Here is an 11,442-nt window from a genome sequence, read left to right on the forward strand (position 1 = left end):
TAATTGGAATATATAACTGTATTTAATAAATTTACCAAAATAGGTAAATTAATAAAGATAGAATTGCCATCTATAGTGCACAGAGTGTCTACACTACACTACAGCAAATGTTTCATCCTTGGCAAGTGGCCCCATACTTCTCTGTATGCAGCCACCTGTCATCGAAAATGGCTACTGAGTCATGGGTGTCATAGGTTTGCCATCACCGTTCTAGAGTCTACTATATGTCAGGCATAGTACCAAGCTCTGGAGATATAAAGACAAAAACAAAATTATGGACAAGCTTAAATAAATTCAAAACATATACAAAGTAAATCTGAGGAAAAGGCCTGATTCTGGGGATGGGGTTAGATACAAGGTATCAGGAAAAGTAAGGATTCCACCCTGGTGGCTGAGAGCTTTCAGGACATCGAAGTCAGCAATGCAAAGGCTCAGAGGCGGGAGATGAATGTCAGAAGTAGGAAAATAGCAAGGTTAAGTTCTCTGTTTCTCCGCTAGGGCAGAAATGTTGTACAGAAGATAGCAAACACTAAGGGGCTTTCCACAGACCCTGCCTTTGGGGGTCACTAAGCGCTTCTGGGACATGAAGGTCAATTAGAATTCACTCACAAGAAGTAAGACTCGGTTCTCTGGAACCCCAACTTCCCGTCCCTGACCCGCCCCGTCCCATCCGGAGCATCTGCACATTCAGTTTCCTAGATTCCTCCGCCCAGGTATGCCCTGGCTCCGCCTCTTCTGCCCTAATTTGGTGGCACATTCAAAGCTCCCGCGTTAACTTCAAAGCTCCGCCCCCTCCAGTCGACTTTTCTTCGCAGCTAAAAACGTCCACCCGGTCTCTCTAAGCGCCTCCCTAACCTCCTTTGCATGACGACCCCGCCCACAACGCATAAATCCCCGCCCTCCAGCCGAGCTGAGCTTTGCCCAGACCCCACCCCGTATGTCTCCTTAGAACGAAGATCCCACCCTCCAGCTCCACCCCCCCCTCTTTGTTGCTGCACTTTCGGCTCTGCCCGGGGTCTGCCAGGGCCCCGACCCTCCTCAGTCCCACTTCCATCGCTCGTAGTTCCGGCCCCGGAGCTCTGTTTCTCTGTGGCCTCGGGCAGACGGAGAAGTGCCACGGAGAAACTCACGCGCCGAGTCTCACACGCGGGGAAAGGATAGCTGGGGTCAGAGCCAGTCCAGTCCGCGGGGAAAAGGCCGGTGCCCTAGGCTGAGGCCCCAAATCCGAACTAACGGTCTCCCCCTTATCTACTTCTACTTTCCCGTCTCCCTTAGGCAAACACTGCCGTGATTCCGCGGCTGACTGAGTATGGGACCCCATGGCCGAATCTAGACCCTAGGGCTGCAGCTCTGGGCGCTGCTTATAAACAGTAGCGGGCTCAGAGTTGGCCCTAGAACCGAGGGCAGTCAGCGCATGCTCAATACAATGCTCGGACTCGCCCCTACCCCATCACGAGGCCACCGCGAACCCTGATAGGGCGATCCTGAGGATCATTCGCCGGAGCTCCAGTGGCGCAATCGGTTAGCGCGCGGTACTTATACAGCAGTACGGGCAGAGCGATGCCGAGGTTGTGAGTTCGAGCCTCACCTGGAGCACGTCCCTTTTGTGCGCCATTCTCATTTTTGCCTTCCTCTGGGCCCAGGAGCGCCCCTCATTTAAATAAACCTCTTCAGCCCCCTCTCAGCTACTGCGGCTGGAGTCAAGCGAGCGGTCCCAGCAGAAGAAGGGCGGTGTTTGGCAGTCCCTTCCTCCCGCCCAACGAGCCTTAGGATCGGCTACGCCGCGGAAACCCCCCTGCTTTGGAGCTGGCGCATCCCGGACCCCGCTCCCGGAATAGCTCGCGGGCTGCTAGGCCGGACTGGAGGACTGGAGAGACTCGGCCTGCCTTACCTTTGAACGCCCCTTAGTCTATCCGGGTCTCGTTAATGTCATTGCCCGGGCCTGGAGGTTCTCTGTGCTTAGTCTGGGTAGGGAGCGGACCGTGATGAAGGGAAGGGTGGAGAACGGGGCTGCAGTGGTGTAGACGGTGGAGTGTAAGGGTAGATAAGGGGGGCATCGATGCAGATGCTGGGTTAGGGAACGGAGGGGCACTGGTGCAGATGCTGGGGTGTAGGAGTAGATAATGGGGAGCACCGGAATAGATGGGAGGGGTAGTATGGATGGAAAGGTTTCAGTAGCTTCAAATGAAAACATCTAACAGGTTCTCATTAAATTTAACAAAGGATGGAGACGGGGACACGCAAAGTTTCAGTCCAGCCATCCCTACTCACAAGGAGCTTATAGTCCCCTTAAGGAGAACACACGCGCAGAATTAATACAAGCTTGATGATATGGAATAAACACATTAGAAAAATGCAAAGCTAGATATTCCGTGTTTTCTGAGGGGACCAGATTTTTAGGGGAGGCAGATCAGGAAAGGTATCATGGAAAAGACGTAACATCTCATTTCGATTCCACGAATATTTATTTATTAAAAGGCTGAAGGGCGAGGCAATGTTCTAGGACAAAGACAAAAATGAAAAACAAGTTCTAAAAAACCCTTCCATTCTACAGGAATTGAGTTTTGTTTTAAGGAATGGGTGAGAATTCTACATTCGAAGAGGAAGCTGGGCAGAGGATATTATTACAGCCTTAGGGAATCGGGAGAACAAAGGCAGGGAGAAGGTAAAGCTCAGGGCAAGCTTTTGTAGGTAGAAGAGTACAGTCTGAACTGGAGAGTTTATGGAGGAGTATAGTATGACATATGCCTGGAATGATGGAGAGCCTTGAATGCAGGAGAACATAATTTTAATTATAGGCAAAATTCAGAGTTACTGAAGATTTTTTCAGCAGAAGAGTGACATGACCAGTGTGCAAAAGGAAAAGCTGAGGTTCAATGGAAAGAGCTATACTTGGAGTCACAGGAAACCAGTTCAAATTCTCTTCTCTCCCTCCCCCATTTACTAGCTATGTGACCTTAGGCAATTCACTTAACTTCTCTTGACTTCAACTTTCTACTCTGTAAGAAACTGGACTAATTAATCTCTAAGGTTACTTCTAGCTCTAGAGCAGTGGTTCCCAAACTTTTTTTGGCCTACCCCCCCTTCCAGAAAAAAATATTACTTAGCCCCCCCTGGAAATTAATTTTTAAAAAATTTTAATAGCAATTAATAGGAAAGATAAATGCACCTGTGGCCATCACCACCTAGCCTGGATCGCTGCGGCACCCACCAGGGGGTGGTAGCACCCATTTGGGGATCATTGCTCTAAAGCATCTGATCATAGGAATGATTATTTAATTCTGGAAAATTAATCTTACAATGAAGTTATTAGTATGTAGGATGGATTAGAGTGGGAAGAAGGTGAAGGAGGCGGTGTCAGTGTACCCCAAACTTTGATACAGACCATTCCTGAGAGAATAAAGCAGGACTCAGAAGGTGGTATCCAGAACAAAGATGGCACAAAGTCGTTGCTGACTATCCCTTTGGTATTTTCTTGCATAAGACTCTCAAGTATTTTACACTTTTATCCAATGAACAAGATTTTCCCCAGGGACACATAATGTAGGGAAACACCAACATGGAAACAAAGGGAAACCAGTTTCCCTAGAGTTCTTTTATTTTCCAAAAATATACCAGTTTCCCTAGAGTTCTTTTATTTCCCCAGAATATACAGTTTAACCACCAAAGTATAATAAGCTAGTTTAATCCAACCTGAGCAGCCTAGATACTTCCTGCTTTTACCTAGTATTGCTTCTTGGGAGCCTCCAAGTGAGAGATAATCCAGTTTCCACCATAGGGCTTGCACCTTATTGGTGTCGGCACCTGGCAGCACATACTGCTATCCTGTTCTGCTTTTCTGAGTTTGGAAAATGAAATAATCCAGACAGGTAATAATGAGGTCCTGTACTTATTATAGTAAGTGGGAACAGAGAAGAAAGGATAGTTGGAAGAGATGTTGGGAAAGTGGAATTTTCCCAAGACTGAAGAGGGTTGAGGAGACTGTGTAGGTGGTATGTTCATTCATTCCACATGCATCGATTAAGCACCTGCTATGTGCCAGGCACTCAACACACCATTTATTTTATCTGCCTACAGATACAAAGATAAAAATGAAAGTGTCTGACTTTGGGAGGGCATCACATTTTTCTTAATTATTCAGGCTCACAGCCTCAGTATCATCCTTGCCTCTTCAGTCTTTCTTACTCCTCTCTATAATCTGATGCCAAATCCAGATCCCATCCTTTTTATTTTCATAACAGCTCTTGGATTCATCTCCTTTTCTCCACTCACATAACTACCAATGTGGTTCATGCTCTTGTCACTTCTTGACTGGACTGTATTTTTTTTTTTCTTTCAGAGACTAGGTCTCCCTATCATTTAATTATGGACCCAGTCTTCCTACTGATTGGCACAGAAGTTTCTACCTGCTCTGTTTCTCCCTTGGACCAGTTTACCTTTCCTTAAGCAATCCAAGACCCTTCCCAACTCCCATTCCCCTTCCTGGGGGCTATATATATTGATATTCTGTTATTGTGAACATCTAATCACCTTAGTTTACTCATAACTCCTGAGCTCCAGCAATCCTTGCTTAGTAGTAACAGGAACCACAAGTAGATATTATCACATCTGGCCCTTGCCTGGATTATTGCATTAGCCTTCCAATTGGTTTTCTTGGATCAAGTCTCTTCCATTCCAATCTATCTTCCATTCAGCTGCCAAAGGGATTTTCCTCTAGTGGAAGTGGGATCACACAACCTCTCTGTTCAATAAACCCAGTGGTTCCCCATTCCCCCTAGGCGCCAATGTAAAGCCCTCTGTTTGGCATTTCAACACCTCACAACTGGTGCTTTTCCAGTCTTCATAATTCCTTGTGTCTTTCCATAAAAAACTTTCATATCTAACTCTGCTTTCTACTTGTTATCACTCCCAAACAACAATGCTCCATCTCCTCTCTCTATGCTTTGAATTAGTGGTCTTCCTTCCTGTTTCTACCTCTTAGTTTCCTTGTTTTCTTCAAGATTCAGCTCAAATTCTACCTGCAAGAAGGGAGCTCTTGATGCATGCTTTTCCCTTTTATCTACCCTGAATATAACTGTGTCTAATCATTTATATGTTGTTCCTCCCTTCCCCATTAGAATGTAAGTTGCTTCAGGGTAGAGATTATTTTTTTCTTTGAATCTCCAATACCTAGCATTGTGCCTGAAACATAAGGGTTCAATAAATATTTGTTGACTGACTGATGAAGAAATACCAAAAAATAGATGTCACTTACCACTCAATACTCACAGTGGCAGAAGGAGTCTGAGGAGTAGCAAGTGCTGCTACTTTGAGGGTTCTAGGGGAAGCACTGTTGGTGGCTACCCTTTTAACAACAATAGTAATAACTAACATTTAGATAGCTCCTACTATGTGCCAAGTTACTGTGCTAAGGGCTTTATAATTATTATCTTATTTGATCCTCACAACCACCCTGGGAAGTAGGTGCCATTATTATTCCCATTTTACAGATAAGTAAACAGACAAACAGGTTAAGTGACTTCCCCAAGGTAACACTGCTAGTAAGTTGTCTGAAGCCAGATTTGAGCTCCACCTAGCTGCCCAACAGCAACTAACACTATTCCTCAGAAGTCCACCCCAGTGCTTGTTTCCCCATAACAATTAACGAGTTAACTCAATTCTTCAGCAAAGGCATTTACTTAAATGTCATAGCAATAATGGAAGTTACAGAGTATCTGATGGGTACTCTAGCATGAATATATGCAGAATACATGGGGGTAAGAGGACATGAAATTAAAATATAGGATAATTTATAACTCTAGAACTGTAGGACCTCAGTGTCATTTCATTTTTTTTTTCTGGAAAGTTTTTTCTCAAAGTTTGCTTCTGGATGTGGCATCATTCATTGACAAGTTGTTCTGATTTTCAGCTGGGCTGGCTACTAGGGGCATAATATATCAGATAGATCCATCAATCCTTTGCTAGACTGGGCCAAGCTGAAGTGCAAATGAAGCACCAAATTCCTTATATTTACAAAGTAATTTCCAGGGGAAGGGGAGAAGATTTAAGACAAGAAGGATACTTCATGTAGGAAGTGGCACTTGGACTGAGCCTTGAATGAGAATAGGTATTTTACTAGGTGAAAGTTAGCAAGTGCATTTCAAGAATGTTTTTGGCTAGAATGTAGAATGCATGAAGAAGAGAAATTTGTAATAAGCAGGGTGTAAGAAGAGCAGTATCTACTAGGTTTCCTTACATATAGACCAGCCCAGTTTTTCCATAAAAGGAAGAAATTGTTCTTGAGTCTTAAATGGCCCCAATTCCTCCAACTCCAAATACTTTACATGTATCCAAAGAAACTTCAAGAGACAGAGAATCAGGTATGATCTCATGTAGGAAAGAACACCTAAGCCATTCTTTGAAAGAAGCTTGTAATTCTAAGATGTGGAAGGGGTGCATTCCAGACATGGGGACCACTTCCTTGTCCAATGGCATGGAGACAGAAGATGAAGTATGGGAAATTGATTATTATAAGTTAAGTTATGATTGGTCTCATGCCCCTGGATGGCATCAGGAATCTCCCAAGATTCCAAGTGTCCAACTGGAAACCCTGCCCAAATCCTTGCAAAACTTAACTTACAGTATGAGTAACAAGTAGTAGACCAGTCTGAAGAGAATGGAGAATATGAGAGAGATATGTGAAGTGACTGGAAAGGGAGGTGGAATACAGAATATGGAGGGATTTAAATAATAGGCTGAGGATTTAATATTTTATTCTAGAGATAACAGAGAGAAGATATTGAACATTTTTGAGTAAGAGGAAAAATGGTTAGGTCTATGATTTAAGAATACCAATTTGGCTGCAGCATGAAGGATGGATTGGAGCGGGGAGAAAAAAGAGGTAGACTGACCAATTAGGGGGCTATTAAAATAGTGTAGTGGAGAAATGAGAAAAGTATGGATTAGCATAGTGGCCACTGGAAAGTGAAGAGATTAAGATTGATGTAAGAGATGTAGAGATAGACTGAACAAGGAGACAGGTAGTACATGGAAGTTGAGGGAGAGAGGAGGCAAGAATGCCTCCAAGATTTATGAACCTGGGAGGCTAGAAGGATTGTTATGCTCACAATAGAAAAGGTAAAGTTTAGAATTAGAAGAAGGCTGGGTTTGAGGGAAAATATAATGGAGCTTCATCTTGGACATGTAGATTTTGAGATGTTTCTTTACTACATCATGATTGAAATGGCTTTTTTCTGGTGAGAAATCAGGACTGGATAGATAAACTTGTGCTTCATCTATGAAGAGATGACGGTTGAACCAATAAGAATAAATGAGTTCAGTAACAAAGATTATGGAGGGCCTTAACCTTGGGGGATACTTATATTTTGGGTAAGTAGATGAGGATAAAATCTTAGACCAAACCAGATCCCTGGACCTTCTTTACTATGAGATAAGAGGTGAAATTAGTCATTTTTGGAGGCTGAGGAATTGGGAAGGTTAGGTAGGCTGAACATTTTGCCCTATGAAAAAAAGTTTGACAGCTGAAGTCTCTTCAAAAGACACTTAATGATATGGGTGATGATGGTGATGGAATACTATTGTGCTATAAGGAATGATGAACAGGATAATTTTAGAAAGAGCTGGGAAGACCTCCATGAACTGATGCAGAGTGAAATAAGCAGAACCAGGAGAACATCATGCACAGTAACCGCAATATTGCAGAACGACCAACTGTAATAGACTTAGCTACTCTCAGCAGTACAATGATACAGGACAATTCCAAGGACTTTTGAAAAAGAATGCTCTCCATCTTCAGAGGAAAAAACTGTTGAAGTAAGAGTGCAGATGGAAGCATCTGATTTATCACTTTTTTATTTGGGTGTATGTTTTAGGGTTTTGATTTAATAAGATTGTTCACTTACAAAATCAATAATATGGAACTCTGTTTTGTATGATAATATATGTATAACCCAGATTGAATTGCTTGCCAGCTCTGAGAGGTTGTAGAGAAGAAAGGAAGGAGACAATTTGGATTATGTAACTTTGTAAAACTCATGTGGAAATTTGTTATTGAAATAAAAAAATAAAAAACAAAACAAAATAAAATAAAATAAAAAAGGTAGCCACTGAAGGTATACTTTAAAAACTTTATTTTTTTGCCTTTGTTTTTTTTTGCCACATGGCTAATATAGAAGTACGTTTTGCATAATTTCACGTGTAAAATAATCAATATCATATTGCTTCCTTTCTCAAGGAGGGAGGTGAGGGGAGAGAGAGAATTTGGAATTCAAATTTTTTTAAATGTTAATTTTTTTACATGTAATTGGGAAATACATAATGAAATAAAAATAAAAAACAGTCAAAAACAAAAACAAACAGACAAAAACAAAAACAAAAGAGTCAATAAAATGGGCAAAGAGAAACAACTGGCATAGCAGAAAGAAGGCTGAATTAGAAATCAAAAGATCAGGATTCAAATCTCAGTTGACCTACTTGGGTAAGTCACTTAATTTCTGAGATTCAGTTTCCTCATCTGTAAAATGAGGGGATTGATTTAGATGACATCTAAGGTCTGTTTCAGGTCTAAATTTAAAATCCAACAAAGGAGAGCAATGACAGACAGGTTGAAGGAGAATGAAGAGTAAGTAGTGTCATATAGGATGAGGAAAGAGATAGTATCCAGAAGCAACTAATGGATGACACTCAGAAGCTGCAGGGAGGTCAAAAAGGATGAGGAATGAGAAAAGATTTCTGGATTTAGCAGTACAGAAATCTTCGGTTACCTTGGAGAAAGCAGTTTCATTTGGGGGATGACATCAGAAACCAGATTGCAAGGGCTTGAGAAGTGAGTGGGAGGCGAGAAAATGCAGGCAGTGAGAGTAGAAAGCTGTTTCTAGGGGTTTGGTTGAGAAAGGAAGAGGTATAGGATTATAATCTGAGAGAATGACAGAATCAATCTTTTTTTAAGGATGAAGTAGACTTAGATATGTTTGTAGGTGGCAGGGAAAGATAGAGTGGATAAGGAAAACTTTAAGAGGAGAAAAAGAGAGAGAATGATGGAAGGGCTAAACTCCCATTGGAGATGGTAGGGAAGGTATAGTCAAAGCAGAAGTTTTGCATAGACTGAGATAGTATAAGAAGACAACGTGGCTGCCCTCAGATATGGTTGATTTGAGGAAGTAGGGTTCAGACCACTGGTCCAACTTCCTTGTTGCCAATAGCATAAAAAGCCTACCCTCTAGGAAATTGGCATGGTAGAGATTTATCGGTTTATCAGAATTGTCACTGCCTCATGTAGTATCTTTCTAATTGAGTTTTGTCTTGGTGAATGTAAAGGCAGAGATCAACATCCATTCATACTAGTAAATGTTTTTGCTTTTAATCTTATGAATAAATTTGTTTTTATTAAATTTTTTTAGCCGCAAGTGTTTTATTGAGTTCTAATCCTAAACCTGAATTAATGGACTGGCCCAAGTTGGTACTGGTTCATAACAAGAGTGTGAGTGAAGAGGTCAGCCTTTGCAAGAGGGTCCACATCTTCATCTAAGATAGGAGCAAAGGAAAAAGAATGGGGAATGATGAATTATAAGTCCCCAACATCTCTTGTGTCCATTTCTATCTCTACTCACATCACAGCCACCATGATTCATACTTCCATCTCCTCTTGCTTGAGCTACAGCAATAGCTCTCTCTGTTTCAAGTCTCTCACCTCTCTGATCTCTCTCCAGTTATTCCATACTCCAAATTGATTTTCCTAAAGCATAGGCTTGATCATATCACTCCTCTGCTCAAGGATGGCTTCTTGTTGCCTTTAGGATACAATACAGACTCCTCTATTTGGCATCTAAAGACCTTTATCGTTTTCCTCTAGCATTTTATGCTCCTGCCAAACTGGCTTGCTTATTATAGGTTTTTAGATTTGGAGTTGTACTTTTGATGGATGGCTTCTATTTTATTAGGAAAGTAGGAGGTTGGAAATTGAGGGTATGTCCATCAATTGGGGAATGGCTGAACATGTTGTGCTATATGGTTGTGATGGAATGTTACTACACCCTAAAAATAATGACATGAGTAATTAAAAAAAAACTTGGAAAGACCTACATGAAATAATGAAGAGTGAAATAAGTAGAACCAAGAGAACATTATATACAGCTATAGAATTAATATTTGAAGAATAACTTGTAAATGTCCACTTTTAGAGAAAGAATTGATCAATAAAAACACAAAAGAAATAATTTATATATACATATTTTTTGGTTGAGTGATGCCTTCTTTGATTTGGAGAGGGGAGGAATGGAGTGAAATACCTGGGAATTAACTTTTTGACAGTATAAATAAATTTAAAAAATAAATTAGAAGGTAAAGTTCTTTGCTGACTTGGAATGGATATGACTGGCAGCAGAACAAGAAAGATAAAGGATCTAAAGGTAGCTGATGACATATGGTTGAACCGATTAGTCATAGGATCAAGACTGTGAGGAAGGGAAGAGAGGTCCATCTAGCTCTGAGGGAATAGGGACAAAGGCGAAAATAAAGAATAGGTTGAAGGGGGAAAGGCAGGAAGAAAGACTGAAGGATAGGAATACTGGGATTGTGGGGGAATTTTGGTGTTCTGGATCATGGAGGCAGATAATGGCTAATGGTCAGACCAAGAATATGGCCATTTCCTTGCAAGGCTGAGGTCAAGAAAAGCATTAGAACTGGGGAGAAGGATAAGCTTCCAGGACAGGGTGTTCTAGAGAATATTAACAACGAATTCCCCAAGTAGGCAGAATTGGAGAGAAGACAGTGAGACAGGGAATGAATTTGAGAAAGGAGCAGAATAATCTGTAAGCCAGCAGATAGCTCTGACTTAGAGTTGGACTGGGTGGTTGGGATGAATTGAGTGAACTTCAAAGGAAGAGTAGGTGCAAAGTGATGGTGGCAAAGGAACAGTATGGAAGTAGAAATAAGAATTGAGTTATATCCAGGTGTATGTACTTGGAAGCTTGTACTGGTGTATGAGAGTTAATTGTTAAAATTTCAATGTGAGCATTTAATACTTTGGAAATCAGAAAATGCTACAAATCAGAGATTGAATGAACTTGTTAATTGTCCAGACTTAAGAAAATGTTAACAATGCATATTAAACCATGCCTGGAGATGGGAGATACTGGGTTCAAATCTGGCTTCAGTCACTTCCTATTTGTATGACTCTGGGCAAGTCACTTAAGCCCCATTTGCCTAGCCTTTACCACCACTCTTCTGCCTTAGAACCAATACATAGTATTGATTCTACAACAGAAGGTAAGGATTTAAAACAAAAGAAATCAATGCATATTAAATTTAACAATGTACCATGAATGAATTTTTTCTTTAGAGAACTGGTTTTTGGACATTTAGCATCACACCCCTGCACGTATCCTTACCCTTCTTCCTCCTGGCCCAGTGCTTTGGCAGGACATGAGAGAAATACTCAGGACT

At 41.5% G+C, this 11,442-nt stretch overlaps 1 non-coding gene across 1 annotated transcript; it reads left to right on the plus strand.

The window, feature by feature from the left end:
- Positions 1-1,503: 1,503 nt before the first annotated feature.
- Positions 1,504-1,596, plus strand: TRNAI-UAU. Its single transcript is given in 2 exon segments — positions 1,504-1,541; positions 1,561-1,596. It is a non-coding gene; the product is annotated as a tRNA-Ile (tRNA).
- Positions 1,597-11,442: the final 9,846 nt, after the last annotated feature.

Source organism: Gracilinanus agilis, chromosome 2, assembly GCF_016433145.1.
Source record: "Gracilinanus agilis isolate LMUSP501 chromosome 2, AgileGrace, whole genome shotgun sequence".
Lineage (NCBI taxonomy): Eukaryota > Metazoa > Chordata > Mammalia > Didelphimorphia > Didelphidae > Gracilinanus > Gracilinanus agilis.